The following is a 17,487-nucleotide window of genomic DNA, read 5'->3' as shown; positions in this document are numbered from 1 at the left end:
TAAATTATTTTTATATATACAAAAAAATAAAATAAACAATTATTAATATCATATTTAATATAAAATTTTATATATTAATAGCTTGAATATATCTATTATTAGTATATCAATATTATTAATTTTAAATATAATAAAGGATATCGCGGAATATATATCGTAAATCAGTGTAATGCAAATGCATTACATTACCTTTATTATTTTCATTTTACATTTACTACTTGTTTATGTACGCTTATAATTATTAGAAAAATATTTTTAATAATTTTAAAAAATAAATGAAATAATAAAAATTTAATAATAAATTATTTATTGAAAGTATAAAAAATGGTATAGCAAAATCTTTATTTTCTTTGATTAAGGCGAAATGTTTTATTAGTTATAAATTCGATAATCTCCTATCGATACTTGTTACTCTTAACTTGTATATATAAAAAATATAATAGTATATTAATTTATAATAAAATTTTTTCAAAAATTCAATAAGTTATTGTAAAATAAAATAGATAATATACAAATTATAATTTATTATTGCAGATATATTACAATAAAAAAAAAAAAAATAAATAAAAATATTTGGTAATGTATGTTATAAACAAAATAATTTGTTGTAAACAAATTATATAATATGTTATATTTATTAACAAATTTATTTACTCTTATATAAATAAAATTAGTGGCTTCCCAAAAAGGAAAGCCTGTTTAAATTTATCGGATGTATTAAATATTCTTTAATAAATTTACTAAATATTTTAAGTAAATTATTATATTTTCTTAACCTCCAAAACCATACAAAGTACGACCTTGTCGTTTTAATGCATATACAACATCCATAGCTGTAACTGTTTTACGTTTTGCGTGTTCAGTATATGTAACAGCATCCCGAATAACATTTTCAAGGAATACTTTAAGTACACCACGTGTTTCTTCATAAATTAAACCAGAGATACGTTTTACTCCACCTCGTCGTGCTAAACGACGAATTGCAGGTTTTGTAATACCTTGGATATTATCACGCAAAACTTTTCTATGACGTTTTGCACCCCCTTTTCCAAGACCCTTTCCACCTTTTCCTCTGCCAGTCATTTTAATAAAAAATTATTTACAATATTTTAACGAACGGATAACACGTGTGTTAACCTCACAAGTATTGTAATGTATGTGAGCGCCGGTACAATTGTGCCTTTTTATATAAAGCATTAAAGATTTTTTAAGCCACGCCTATACAATTTGATTAGTCCATACTCTGATAGCTATCCAATAGGATATGACAACAAAAATTTTGAAATTTCATATAAATATAAATACAACACATTTATTTCGCATTTAAACATTTGACTTTGTAGTATCAAATTGTCGAATATAATTTTTAAAATTGTGTGTTTTTTTGTAAAAACATTATTATTTGAAAATGGCTAGAACCAAGCAAACTGCACGTAAATCAACTGGTGGTAAAGCACCAAGAAAACAATTAGCAACGAAAGCTGCACGTAAAAGTGCACCAGCAACTGGTGGAGTAAAAAAACCACACAGATATCGTCCTGGTACAGTAGCTTTACGAGAAATTCGTCGTTATCAAAAAAGTACTGAATTGTTAATTCGTAAATTACCATTCCAACGTTTAGTACGTGAAATTGCACAAGATTTTAAAACCGATTTACGTTTCCAAAGTTCAGCTGTTATGGCATTACAAGAAGCTAGTGAAGCCTATTTAGTAGGTTTATTTGAAGATACCAATTTATGCGCAATTCATGCAAAGCGTGTTACAATTATGCCTAAGGATATACAATTGGCAAGACGTATTCGTGGAGAACGTGCATAAGCGTTTTAAATGACAATTTAAAAAAAAAAAAAACAAATAAGAAATATTTTCGGTCCTATATATAGGACCAACATATATTATTAAATAAGAGTATATTATTTTTATTAAAAAATATATATATATATATATATATATATAAATTATTGAAATAAAATTAAACATTATTAAAATTTTGTTATAATTATAAGCGATTGCTATTTCTAAAAATAAATAAATTTCATAAAATTTATATTATTTTATATTCATTTGAAATATTAAAAAAACTTCTCGCTTTAAAGTAACCATGATATGAGTTATAAATGCAATAAAATTTTATACAAAAAATAATATTTATTTGTTGACGAATAATATAAAAGGTTTACATTTCTAAATAACATATATTTATATATGGTGTGTAAAAAAAAAGAAAAGAAGAAAAATAATTTATATTTTTAATATAAAAAGGCAACCGCACACAGTGTTCCCAAGCGGTCACCCATCCAAGTACTGACTGTGCCCAATGTTGCTTAACTTCGGTGATCGGACGAGAACCATTAACATTTTTTTTTTAACATTTAATAAAATCTTTATTAATTCAAAAATATATACATATAATTTACAATGCAAGTAAATATTTCAAAATATTCATATATAATGTATGGAGGTTATTAGCTTGGTTAAGCTTTCATCCTCTAATTTGCTATTTTTATTACAAGGTAATTTTAGAAAATTAATGTTGCAAGAGATAATGTCTATTACAAGTGAGATTTTTGGTTTTGTGTTTTGATTCAGGATACAGGAAAAGGAGAGGAAAAACCTGTTTATCATTTTGGGGATGTGGTATTAGGATTTTTGATAGGTGGTTTTGGTAATTTTTATTTGAATTTTGTTTTTATTATTTATACATGTGTGTTTTTAATTTTGTGTTTTTAGATGGTTAAGTGAGATTGACGCACTTGTTTGATAGGTGTCTTGTTAGTTTGCTATTTTCTATACTGTAAGTGTAGAACTTATGTTTTAGTTGTTCAAAGTATTCTTCGATAGTTGGAATTTCAGTAAGGTAGTGTAACATGTTTATTGGGGTGTATCTGTCTGTGTTCAAAATTAGTCTTAAGCATCTGTTTTGGAGTCTTTGTATTTTGTTTTTAGTCGTAGACGAAGCATCATAACTCCACACAGGGGAGGCGTAGCTGATTATTGGCCGAATGATTGTCGTGTATAACAGTTTTTTATTTTGTCTGGACATAGGACTATTTTTGTTTAAAAGTGGATAGAGGGTTCGGATGGAGTTGTTGACTTTGTCAGAAATGTTTTTTATGTGGCTTTTGAAGTAAAGTTTTTTATCGAAAATGACTCCTAAGTACTTTACTTCATTTTTTATTGTTATTTTTGTTTTGTTGATTGAAATTGGAGTAGTAACCCTGGTGTCATTAAATTTCCTTGCAAATATGATGTGTTCGGTTTTATCATTATTCAATTTGATCTTCCATTTCTGAGCAAAGTCTAGTATTAGGTTTAGATGGATTTGGGTTTGGGATGTGGCCACCTGCGCGTTAAATGAGTGCGTGAATATTGCTGTATCATCTGCGTAGATGGCCAGTTGGGTTTTGGGGAATTTTGGGATATCATTAATGTAGTAATTAAAGATGACAGGTCCGAGTACACTCCCTTGCGGTACTCCTGCTCTGGAGAATTTAATGTCTGATACAGTGTTGTTGATTTTGACTACAAATTTCCTGTTATGTAAGTAGTTTTTGATTAATAGTATTAGGTATGCAGGAAATTTGTATTTGATTAATTTATATATAACTCCGTCCTGCCAGACGGTGTCGAATGCCTTCTCAATGTCTAGTAAACATACTGACGTAACTTTGTGTTTTTTGAATTGTTCTTTTATCGAAAAGGCAATCCTAGCCGTCTGCATGGCGGTGCTGTGTCCAGGTCTGAATCCGAACTGTTCATCTATAATTACCGCATTTTTTGATTCAAAGGATTTTATTCTGGCAAGGATTATCCTTTCCGTCAGCTTTGACAGTGTACTAAGGAGGCTTATTGGTCTGTAGTTGCTGGGGTTAGTATGGTCCTTCTTGGGTTTGTGTATGGGGATTACTGTCGCTATTTTCCACTGATCTGGGTAGTAACCTGTGATCAATATGGCGTTTATTATGTGCATTAATTGTACAATTGTTTTGTTTGTTAAATTTTTTATTTGTTTGTAGTCTATGTCATCAGGTCCTGGGGATTTGCTGTTGGGTAAGGTTTTAATTATGGATCTTATTTCTTTGGGAGTGGTGTGGATTTTGAATTTTGCTCTGGGGTTTAGTGTTTTTTGATCATGATTGAATGATTTTAGGGTGTGGTCTACTTCTTCTTGAATGGGGGATTGGAGAGGATTTGACTGGATTGATTCAAGGGTATTTCCAATTAGGTCAGCTTTGTCTTTGTCCGTGTAGTACGTGTCGTTGTTGTAAGTTAGTGAAGGTATTGGTTTTTTTGATTTTCTAAGTATTTTTGTCATTTGCCATAGTGAGTTATCTTTTGGTGTTATTTCCAGGAGCTTTTTTTGCCATTTTGTGTTGAGTAATTTATGAATTTCGTTTTTTATTGTTCGGTTAAGTTTGTTAATTTCATTTTTTAGTCCTGGGTTTCTGGTTTTTTGTTGCTGTTTTCTAAGTGAGTTGCGGTCTTTGATCAGATTTTTAATTTCGTCGTTTAGGTCGTTTTTGTAGGGGTTTACAATTAGTCTTTGTGTGTTGTCTTTCTTGGTCTGTTTAAGTGCGTCCGTTAGTTTTTTAATTTCGTCGTCTATTTTGTCAGGGGAGTCAATGTTTTTGTTTATTGTGATTTTTTTGTCGAGTTCCTTTTTATATTTTACCCAGTCAGTGGATTTGTAAGATGTTATGATATGTTTTGTCTTTTGTTTGTATGTTCCGTAGATTTCAAATAGAATTGGGTTATGATCTGAGTTTAAAGCGGGTGTAGAAATTGGTTCAGATATGTTTGTAAGGTTTTTGTTGAGTAAAAGGTCTATGTAGGTTGGAGTGGAATTGTTTGTGGGGTAGTGGGTGGGTTCTTTGGTGTGCAGGATTATGATGTTGTTGTTTTTTGTGTATTCATGTAGAGTAAGTCCGTTGGCATTGTTAATGTGGTTTTTCCAGGACACATGTCTGGCATTGAGGTCTCCTGTTATTAGTATCTTGTCTCCGACAGACGTGAGGATGTCTAGGTCTTGGGTGGTGAACTTGTTTTTTGGGCTGTTATACACAGCAATAATGTTAAGTTTGTTTTCCAGTTTTAATCCTACTGCTTCTATTGTTAGTGAGCTTGATAGATTAGTTTTTTTGTATGGTATTGTGTTTTTGATAATAATAGCTACTCCCCCTCCATGCGTTGCGCGATCGTTTCGTATTATTGAGTAATTTTTAATTTTTGGTGTGTCTTTGTGAGTAAGTTTCGTCTCTGTTATTATTGCTATGTCTATGTTTTCGTCTACTATAAAGGCTCTAAGTTCTGTCATTTTTGGCCTTAGGCCGTTGGCGTTCCAGGTCATGCATTTAGTTGCCATTTTATTTGAAGTTGTTTTGGCAAAAATCAAAGAATACTTTGAATTTTTGTAGTTCGTTTGTACAAGTTTTGAGCAGTGCATTGAGTTGATGCACTGCGTTTAACATTTTATTTAAATCAATATATGTGCCTAATTCGTCAAACTCACTTACCAGATTGTTGAATGGCGTGTTGTTTGTCGTTGCTTGTTGTTGTTGTGTGGGGGGTGAGGGGTTTTGATTAGTTGTTGAGGGTTTACCATTGTTCCATGGATTAATTGATGGCATCGGGGCTGAGATGTATCTTGCAGTTTTTGCCGGTCCTCTTGAGGATGTGGCTAGATTGGCCTGACGTTTTTGCATTTGTTCTATTTTTTTTATGTATTCCGGACATTTGGTGGAATTGGCCGGATGATTACCTTTGCAGTTGACACATTTTAGTTTTGTTAGATTTTCTTCAAGCCTAATTGGGAATTTTTGGCACTCTCGGGTCCAATGCGCTTCCGCGCACTTGAGGCATGCGGGGGGGGCCTTGCAGTTGGTTGTGGCGTGCCCCCATTGCTGGCACCGATGACATTGTATTATTTGTTTTGTGTTGTAATGTTTGGTCCAATCAATTCTAGTGTGGTACACATACTTGATATTTGCTTCCAAGTATTTAAGTGTAATGGAGTTGTCCGTGATGACTAGGAATAGTGGACGCCTCGTGTTTTTCATTTTGTATACGTTTATAATATTTATTTTATATTTTTCTTCTATGTCTATTTTTATGTCCATTGTTTCTGTATTCGAAGGGAGTCCGCCAAGTACAAAAGCATGATGCTTTTCGTCCTTACTCGTGTAAGTATGGTATGCTATTTTTCCTTCTTCTTTTGCTAAATCGAGAAGGTAGTGTTCGTATTCATTTCGGTCGTGAATGAATAGATTTGTATTTTGTTTATTATATTTAATGTGAAAGCCATTTTTTACAGTTGTTTTAATGGTTTCAGTGAACCTTTTATGATCTGTGACTGTTTGATGAAAGACGATAGGTGGTGGCGATTTTAATTTTTTATTATTTTGATTTGGTGTTTGTTCATTTGTTTCTTCGTTCTGATTGTCACCCGTTTCCTCATTTTCATTTGGATTCGATTCATTTGAAGGTGTTTGTATTGGTTGTATTGGTGAAAAACGATTATTTGTGGGTATATTGTAGACTGTACTTCCTTGAAAGCAACTGAACAGACCAGTTAATTTTGATTGTTGAGTTTCAATTTCCATTTCTTGGCTTTTATTTGTATCGTTATTTGGCATATTTTTTGTTATTGTAAGAAATGATGAGACATCAGTCTCATCATTTCCAAATTTTATTTTTTTTACTGCACGATTTTGTTGTATTTTTTGTGTCACTTCTGTTAATTTTTTGTTTAGTATTTTTAAATTATGGTTACGCTTGTGCGGTCGAATTTTAATTATTTTAAAATTATTATATTGTTCTATGTGTTTGATCAATTGTTTTTTGTTTTAACACTAAAATATTCACTGTGTTTATGTGATGCACTCGTATATTTAAAAATAGTTGTGTGGTATACACTAACATTTACCATGCGTAAGCATGTTGAACACACACACACACACTTTGTTTCTTTGTTCACTCACTATTGTTGTAAGTTTGAGTTGCCTCACTACTGTTGTGTTATATAATATTGTATACACAAGCATACAACGTACAAGCACGTCTGTTCAGTTCAACTGACTGTGTGAGACTGGACGAGAACCGGTGTTTTCAACGTGGTATGGCTGTTGCCAGTAATAAATGAAAATTTTTACAAATATATATTTTTCATAAATATCATTAATATTAAAGTATATTATTAAAATTTTCAATGAAGTAATCAATTTAAATATATACTTATTTATTATACCATATATTTTAAATAAAAATGCAACCGCACACAGTATTCTCAAGTGGCCACCCATCCGTGGTACTGACTGTGGCAAATGTTTCTTAACTATTATTTTATAAAATATTTATACAAAAAATAATTTACTCTTATCAAATATTAATTTGTGGCCTGTATTAAGGCCTATGTTATTTTCATTTTTTAGCAAAAATAATGAAATATTTCAATATATTATTAAAGTAACAGATCATTTCTTTTTTGGTGCTGCTTTTTTAATTTTTGTAGGAGATGATTTGGCAACAGAAGCTTTCTTAGCTTTTGGTGCTTTCGGTTTACGAGCAGGGCTACTTTTGGCAGCGGATTTTGTACTTTTTGCTGGTTTTGCTTTAACTGGTGCTTTTTTTGATGCCGCTGATGATTTTGCAGTAACTTTTTTAGCAGCAGTTGATGATGATGGAGTCGCTTTTTTTGCTTTAGGCTTTTTGGCTGCCAATGATGTAGTTGTGGCTTTCTTTTCTTTTGGTGCCCGTTTACTTTTAGCACTCTTTGCTGAACCTTTTGCTCCACTTTCTTTTTTGGATACTTTTGATTTAGCTGAAGAATTAGATGAAGCGGAAGCAGCCAATTTGAATGAACCAGATGCACCTTTACCTTTAGTTTGTACCAAGGCTCCCTCAGTTACAGCAGCTTTTAAATATTTTTTAATAAATGGTGAAATTTTATCAGAATCCACTTTATAATTTGCAGCTAAATATTTTTTAATTGCTTGTAATGATGAACCACCACGTTCTTTTAAATTTTTAATTGCGTTAACAACCATTTCTGATGTACGTGGATGTGTTGGTTTTGAATGTTGTTTTGTACGTTTAGCACCAGAAGCTGTTGCTTTTTTTGTTGGTGTTGTAGAAGCAGCAGTAACCGCAGTTGCTGCAACAGCTGTAGAATTTTCTTCGGCCATATTTTTTTACTTTATAAAAATAATGTATTTATTATAAATATTTAAATGATAAAATATAATAATTCTATCAAATAAAAAATAAAGGTTTTCAATTATATCATTATTCACAATAATATAAGTCCCTATGTAAGTCAAAGTACCATGTAGAAAACACATAAAAATTAAATAGTATTTCTAATTTACTGTCGTAGTAAACATGATTTATTTTTTCAATTTCTATAATATATAAAATAATAAATTATAAATTTAATAATAATATTTATTTTATAAATTAAAATATATTTAATTTTTTTATTAACAATTATTAATAAACATAGTTTAATATTAATTATTTCAATCATACAAAACAATAATATTTTTAAGGTAAACTTAAAAAGTATATATTTTTATTTTTTATTTAATATCGATTTATTATAAATTATTAGTATATAAATAATTAAAAAATTTAATATATAAATATATATATTATAGTATAAGATTTCATTTTTAGAAAAACTTTTTTTGTCAATAATGAAAACGTATTATTATGAAATGTGTTAATCGAACATTGACAAAATATATTTCATTAGAAAATACTTTTATTTATGCATTAATATCAATAATTAACTATTAAATTAATTTTTTCATAATTATATAAAGAAATTTTATACTGATATAAGTATTTATATATTATAATATTTATTTTAAATATAAAAAAATTTATGACAAAATATATTATTAGAGTATTTGTTGAGATTAATATAAGATTATTTTAAATAAGAATTAATTTATATAATTATTAAAATATTATTAATTTTATGTTATGTAATTTTAATAAAAATAAATAATAATAATAATAAATATACAAATTTTTTAACAATTTAAATTTTATATGATCTAAATAATTTTGTTAAGTACGATATGAGAAATCATTGTAAGCTTCGTTAAGAAACTTTGTAATATAAAATAATAATAATAATATTAAATATATAAATAAATAAAATAAATTTGATATATATTTTTAGTTCATTCTGTGTATAAATCAAAGGATACCGAATAATTGGTAACGGATGCGATATATTATAGTATCGAGTATTAAAACATAATATATAAATTTATCTTGTTATTCAAATTTTTTGTTACTTAACTTATGTATTTAGAAAATTTATAATATTATTTATATAATTGACATAAAATCTTATAAATTGAAATTTTATTAATATGTATCAAAAGAAGAGAGTAACGTATTGATATAATATCAAAGGATACTGATTATTTAAATAACGAATACGTCATATATTGTTTGTGTAACGAAGTTCACTTGGCCATCTAGTTTAAAATAACATTTTCAATAGAAAGTTTATATGCTTTGTTTTTTTTTTTTTTTTAATTATTAAAAAAATAAATTGAAATTTAATTCAATCAAATTTTATAATAATTTTAAAAAAATTTTTCCTTTTAAAAAATATTTTGTGATGTTGTGATAATATGTATTAATACAAGTGCATCCTGATACTTTTATCTCTAGTAAAGGTATGAGTATCATGAACAGTTTTGTTATCTAATGATATTATTTTGATAATATTTTGTGTATATTCTTATAATATTTTGTCTAAATATCATCATAATACAATATTATTTTGATAATATTTTATGAATATTCTTATAATATGTTACCTAAATGTCATCATAATATGATGAATTATTTCCATAATAACATATAAAAAAAGAAAAAAAAAAAAAGAATCATTAATTTATAATTATTTAAATTGATTCTTTAAAAAAATATTATAATATATTATTTATAAAAATAATTTTTACTCTTATTTTAAATAAATTTGTGGCCTTTTATTAAAAGGCCTATGATCGATGTATTATTATTATAAAAATTAATGCAATGTTTTTAATTTATGCTTTCTTTTCAGTTTTCTTTGGTAATAACACTGCTTGAATGTTTGGTAATACACCACCTTGAGCAATTGTTACACCAGATAATAATTTATTTAATTCTTCATCATTACGAATTGCCAATTGTAAATGACGTGGAATGATACGTGTTTTTTTGTTATCACGGGCAGCATTACCAGCTAACTCGAGAACTTCTGCAGCCAAATATTCCATAACAGCAGCCAAATATACTGGGGCACCAGCACCTACTCGTTCAGCATAATTTCCTTTTCGTAATAATCTGTGAATTCTTCCAACAGGAAATTGTAATCCTGCTCGGCTTGATCTTGACTTTGCCTTTCCCTTTACTTTACCACCTTTACCTCGTCCAGACATAGCGAATAAATTTATTTAATTAATATTTTTTTTTGTAAATATAATCACACAGATGTGTACGTTACGGGGATTGTAACATAAATGTTTAAAATGTTATTTGGGTATTTTAATTTATAATATTTATAAAATATAAAACTTTAAAAATAAACCAATCACCTTATAGTATTATTTTTAGCCAATCAGAGAGTAGTATTCATTTTTATTGTTATATCCATCTTCGCGTATATAATACGCTAGTTGTATACACGACACGCTCATACATATACTGACTGGTGTTCTGTAACTATCTGTGTATATTAATTGTTTGTAACAATGCCACCAAAAACAAGTGGAAAAGCAGCAAAAAAAGCTGGCAAAGCTCAAAAAAATATATCAAAGAGTGATAAGAAAAAGAAGAGGAAGCGCAAGGAATCATATGCAATTTACATTTACAAAGTATTAAAACAAGTGCATCCTGATACTGGTATCTCTAGTAAAGCTATGAGTATCATGAACAGTTTTGTTAATGATATTTTTGAACGTATTGCTGCTGAAGCATCACGTTTAGCACATTATAATAAACGTTCAACAATCACAAGTCGGGAAATTCAAACCGCAGTTCGATTATTATTACCTGGTGAATTGGCAAAGCACGCTGTTAGTGAAGGTACTAAAGCTGTTACAAAATATACAAGTTCAAAATAAATAAATCGAAAATATTATTTAATTGATAACATAAAAATACATCAACATATAAAAACGGCTCTCTTTTTAAGAGAGCCATCAAATTTTTTAAATAAGAGTAAATTATTTTTATATATACAAAAAAATAAAATAAACAATTATTAATATCATATTTAATATAAAATTTTATATATTAATAGCTTGAATATATCTATTATTAGTATATCAATATTATTAATTTTAAATATAATAAAGGATATCGCGGAATATATATCGTAAATCAGTGTAATGCAAATGCATTACATTACCTTTATTATTTTCATTTTACATTTACTACTTGTTTATGTACGCTTATAATTATTAGAAAAATATTTTTAATAATTTTAAAAAATAAATGAAATAATAAAAATTTAATAATAAATTATTTATTGAAAGTATAAAAAATGGTATAGCAAAATCTTTATTTTCTTTGATTAAGGCGAAATGTTTTATTAGTTATAAATTCGATAATCTCCTATCGATACTTGTTACTCTTAACTTGTATATATAAAAAATATAATAGTATATTAATTTATAATAAAATTTTTTCAAAAATTCAATAAGTTATTGTAAAATAAAATAGATAATATACAAATTATAATTTATTATTGCAGATATATTACAATAAAAAAAAAAAAAATAAATAAAAATATTTGGTAATGTATGTTATAAACAAAATAATTTGTTGTAAACAAATTATATAATATGTTATATTTATTAACAAATTTATTTACTCTTATATAAATAAAATTAGTGGCTTCCCAAAAAGGAAAGCCTGTTTAAATTTATCGGATGTATTAAATATTCTTTAATAAATTTACTAAATATTTTAAGTAAATTATTATATTTTCTTAACCTCCAAAACCATACAAAGTACGACCTTGTCGTTTTAATGCATATACAACATCCATAGCTGTAACTGTTTTACGTTTTGCGTGTTCAGTATATGTAACAGCATCCCGAATAACATTTTCAAGGAATACTTTAAGTACACCACGTGTTTCTTCATAAATTAAACCAGAGATACGTTTTACTCCACCTCGTCGTGCTAAACGACGAATTGCAGGTTTTGTAATACCTTGGATATTATCACGCAAAACTTTTCTATGACGTTTTGCACCCCCTTTTCCAAGACCCTTTCCACCTTTTCCTCTGCCAGTCATTTTAATAAAAAATTATTTACAATATTTTAACGAACGGATAACACGTGTGTTAACCTCACAAGTATTGTAATGTATGTGAGCGCCGGTACAATTGTGCCTTTTTATATAAAGCATTAAAGATTTTTTAAGCCACGCCTATACAATTTGATTAGTCCATACTCTGATAGCTATCCAATAGGATATGACAACAAAAATTTTGAAATTTCATATAAATATAAATACAACACATTTATTTCGCATTTAAACATTTGACTTTGTAGTATCAAATTGTCGAATATAATTTTTAAAATTGTGTGTTTTTTTGTAAAAACATTATTATTTGAAAATGGCTAGAACCAAGCAAACTGCACGTAAATCAACTGGTGGTAAAGCACCAAGAAAACAATTAGCAACGAAAGCTGCACGTAAAAGTGCACCAGCAACTGGTGGAGTAAAAAAACCACACAGATATCGTCCTGGTACAGTAGCTTTACGAGAAATTCGTCGTTATCAAAAAAGTACTGAATTGTTAATTCGTAAATTACCATTCCAACGTTTAGTACGTGAAATTGCACAAGATTTTAAAACCGATTTACGTTTCCAAAGTTCAGCTGTTATGGCATTACAAGAAGCTAGTGAAGCCTATTTAGTAGGTTTATTTGAAGATACCAATTTATGCGCAATTCATGCAAAGCGTGTTACAATTATGCCTAAGGATATACAATTGGCAAGACGTATTCGTGGAGAACGTGCATAAGCGTTTTAAATGACAATTTAAAAAAAAAAAAAACAAATAAGAAATATTTTCGGTCCTATATATAGGACCAACATATATTATTAAATAAGAGTATATTATTTTTATTAAAAAATATATATATATATATATATATATATAAATTATTGAAATAAAATTAAACATTATTAAAATTTTGTTATAATTATAAGCGATTGCTATTTCTAAAAATAAATAAATTTCATAAAATTTATATTATTTTATATTCATTTGAAATATTAAAAAAACTTCTCGCTTTAAAGTAACCATGATATGAGTTATAAATGCAATAAAATTTTATACAAAAAATAATATTTATTTGTTGACGAATAATATAAAAGGTTTACATTTCTAAATAACATATATTTATATATGGTGTGTAAAAAAAAAGAAAAGAAGAAAAATAATTTATATTTTTAATATAAAAAGGCAACCGCACACAGTGTTCCCAAGCGGTCACCCATCCAAGTACTGACTGTGCCCAATGTTGCTTAACTTCGGTGATCGGACGAGAACCGGTGTTTTCAACGTGGTATGGCTGTTGCCAGTAATAAATGAAAATTTTTACAAATATATATTTTTCATAAATATCATTAATATTAAAGTATATTATTAAAATTTTCAATGAAGTAATCAATTTAAATATATACTTATTTATTATACCATATATTTTAAATAAAAATGCAACCGCACACAGTATTCTCAAGTGGCCACCCATCCGTGGTACTGACTGTGGCAAATGTTTCTTAACTATTATTTTATAAAATATTTATACAAAAAATAATTTACTCTTATCAAATATTAATTTGTGGCCTGTATTAAGGCCTATGTTATTTTCATTTTTTAGCAAAAATAATGAAATATTTCAATATATTATTAAAGTAACAGATCATTTCTTTTTTGGTGCTGCTTTTTTAATTTTTGTAGGAGATGATTTGGCAACAGAAGCTTTCTTAGCTTTTGGTGCTTTCGGTTTACGAGCAGGGCTACTTTTGGCAGCGGATTTTGTACTTTTTGCTGGTTTTGCTTTAACTGGTGCTTTTTTTGATGCCGCTGATGATTTTGCAGTAACTTTTTTAGCAGCAGTTGATGATGATGGAGTCGCTTTTTTTGCTTTAGGCTTTTTGGCTGCCAATGATGTAGTTGTGGCTTTCTTTTCTTTTGGTGCCCGTTTACTTTTAGCACTCTTTGCTGAACCTTTTGCTCCACTTTCTTTTTTGGATACTTTTGATTTAGCTGAAGAATTAGATGAAGCGGAAGCAGCCAATTTGAATGAACCAGATGCACCTTTACCTTTAGTTTGTACCAAGGCTCCCTCAGTTACAGCAGCTTTTAAATATTTTTTAATAAATGGTGAAATTTTATCAGAATCCACTTTATAATTTGCAGCTAAATATTTTTTAATTGCTTGTAATGATGAACCACCACGTTCTTTTAAATTTTTAATTGCGTTAACAACCATTTCTGATGTACGTGGATGTGTTGGTTTTGAATGTTGTTTTGTACGTTTAGCACCAGAAGCTGTTGCTTTTTTTGTTGGTGTTGTAGAAGCAGCAGTAACCGCAGTTGCTGCAACAGCTGTAGAATTTTCTTCGGCCATATTTTTTTACTTTATAAAAATAATGTATTTATTATAAATATTTAAATGATAAAATATAATAATTCTATCAAATAAAAAATAAAGGTTTTCAATTATATCATTATTCACAATAATATAAGTCCCTATGTAAGTCAAAGTACCATGTAGAAAACACATAAAAATTAAATAGTATTTCTAATTTACTGTCGTAGTAAACATGATTTATTTTTTCAATTTCTATAATATATAAAATAATAAATTATAAATTTAATAATAATATTTATTTTATAAATTAAAATATATTTAATTTTTTTATTAACAATTATTAATAAACATAGTTTAATATTAATTATTTCAATCATACAAAACAATAATATTTTTAAGGTAAACTTAAAAAGTATATATTTTTATTTTTTATTTAATATCGATTTATTATAAATTATTAGTATATAAATAATTAAAAAATTTAATATATAAATATATATATTATAGTATAAGATTTCATTTTTAGAAAAACTTTTTTTGTCAATAATGAAAACGTATTATTATGAAATGTGTTAATCGAACATTGACAAAATATATTTCATTAGAAAATACTTTTATTTATGCATTAATATCAATAATTAACTATTAAATTAATTTTTTCATAATTATATAAAGAAATTTTATACTGATATAAGTATTTATATATTATAATATTTATTTTAAATATAAAAAAATTTATGACAAAATATATTATTAGAGTATTTGTTGAGATTAATATAAGATTATTTTAAATAAGAATTAATTTATATAATTATTAAAATATTATTAATTTTATGTTATGTAATTTTAATAAAAATAAATAATAATAATAATAAATATACAAATTTTTTAACAATTTAAATTTTATATGATCTAAATAATTTTGTTAAGTACGATATGAGAAATCATTGTAAGCTTCGTTAAGAAACTTTGTAATATAAAATAATAATAATAATATTAAATATATAAATAAATAAAATAAATTTGATATATATTTTTAGTTCATTCTGTGTATAAATCAAAGGATACCGAATAATTGGTAACGGATGCGATATATTATAGTATCGAGTATTAAAACATAATATATAAATTTATCTTGTTATTCAAATTTTTTGTTACTTAACTTATGTATTTAGAAAATTTATAATATTATTTATATAATTGACATAAAATCTTATAAATTGAAATTTTATTAATATGTATCAAAAGAAGAGAGTAACGTATTGATATAATATCAAAGGATACTGATTATTTAAATAACGAATACGTCATATATTGTTTGTGTAACGAAGTTCACTTGGCCATCTAGTTTAAAATAACATTTTCAATAGAAAGTTTATATGCTTTGTTTTTTTTTTTTTTTTAATTATTAAAAAAATAAATTGAAATTTAATTCAATCAAATTTTATAATAATTTTAAAAAAATTTTTCCTTTTAAAAAATATTTTGTGATGTTGTGATAATATGTATTAATACAAGTGCATCCTGATACTTTTATCTCTAGTAAAGGTATGAGTATCATGAACAGTTTTGTTATCTAATGATATTATTTTGATAATATTTTGTGTATATTCTTATAATATTTTGTCTAAATATCATCATAATACAATATTATTTTGATAATATTTTATGAATATTCTTATAATATGTTACCTAAATGTCATCATAATATGATGAATTATTTCCATAATAACATATAAAAAAAAAAAAAAAAAAAAAGAATCATTAATTTATAATTATTTAAATTGATTCTTTAAAAAAATATTATAATATATTATTTATAAAAATAATTTTTACTCTTATTTTAAATAAATTTGTGGCCTTTTATTAAAAGGCCTATGATCGATGTATTATTATTATAAAAATTAATGCAATGTTTTTAATTTATGCTTTCTTTTCAGTTTTCTTTGGTAATAACACTGCTTGAATGTTTGGTAATACACCACCTTGAGCAATTGTTACACCAGATAATAATTTATTTAATTCTTCATCATTACGAATTGCCAATTGTAAATGACGTGGAATGATACGTGTTTTTTTGTTATCACGGGCAGCATTACCAGCTAACTCGAGAACTTCTGCAGCCAAATATTCCATAACAGCAGCCAAATATACTGGGGCACCAGCACCTACTCGTTCAGCATAATTTCCTTTTCGTAATAATCTGTGAATTCTTCCAACAGGAAATTGTAATCCTGCTCGGCTTGATCTTGACTTTGCCTTTCCCTTTACTTTACCACCTTTACCTCGTCCAGACATAGCGAATAAATTTATTTAATTAATATTTTTTTTTGTAAATATAATCACACAGATGTGTACGTTACGGGGATTGTAACATAAATGTTTAAAATGTTATTTGGGTATTTTAATTTATAATATTTATAAAATATAAAACTTTAAAAATAAACCAATCACCTTATAGTATTATTTTTAGCCAATCAGAGAGTAGTATTCATTTTTATTGTTATATCCATCTTCGCGTATATAATACGCTAGTTGTATACACGACACGCTCATACATATACTGACTGGTGTTCTGTAACTATCTGTGTATATTAATTGTTTGTAACAATGCCACCAAAAACAAGTGGAAAAGCAGCAAAAAAAGCTGGCAAAGCTCAAAAAAATATATCAAAGAGTGATAAGAAAAAGAAGAGGAAGCGCAAGGAATCATATGCAATTTACATTTACAAAGTATTAAAACAAGTGCATCCTGATACTGGTATCTCTAGTAAAGCTATGAGTATCATGAACAGTTTTGTTAATGATATTTTTGAACGTATTGCTGCTGAAGCATCACGTTTAGCACATTATAATAAACGTTC

At 26.9% G+C, this 17,487-nt stretch overlaps 1 non-coding gene across 1 annotated transcript; it reads right to left on the bottom strand.

Moving 5' to 3' along the window:
- Nucleotides 1–13,486: 13,486 nt before the first annotated feature.
- Nucleotides 13,487–13,605, bottom strand: LOC123303745. The gene has a single exon (XR_006535835.1). It is a non-coding gene; the product is annotated as a 5S ribosomal RNA (ribosomal RNA).
- Between the last annotated feature and the right edge of the window lie 3,882 nt (nt 13,606–17,487).

This window comes from Chrysoperla carnea (genome assembly GCF_905475395.1).
Source record: "Chrysoperla carnea chromosome X unlocalized genomic scaffold, inChrCarn1.1 SUPER_X_unloc_13, whole genome shotgun sequence".
Taxonomy (NCBI): Eukaryota; Metazoa; Arthropoda; class Insecta; order Neuroptera; family Chrysopidae; genus Chrysoperla; species Chrysoperla carnea.
This window is presented reverse-complemented; position numbering and strand designations above follow the sequence as displayed.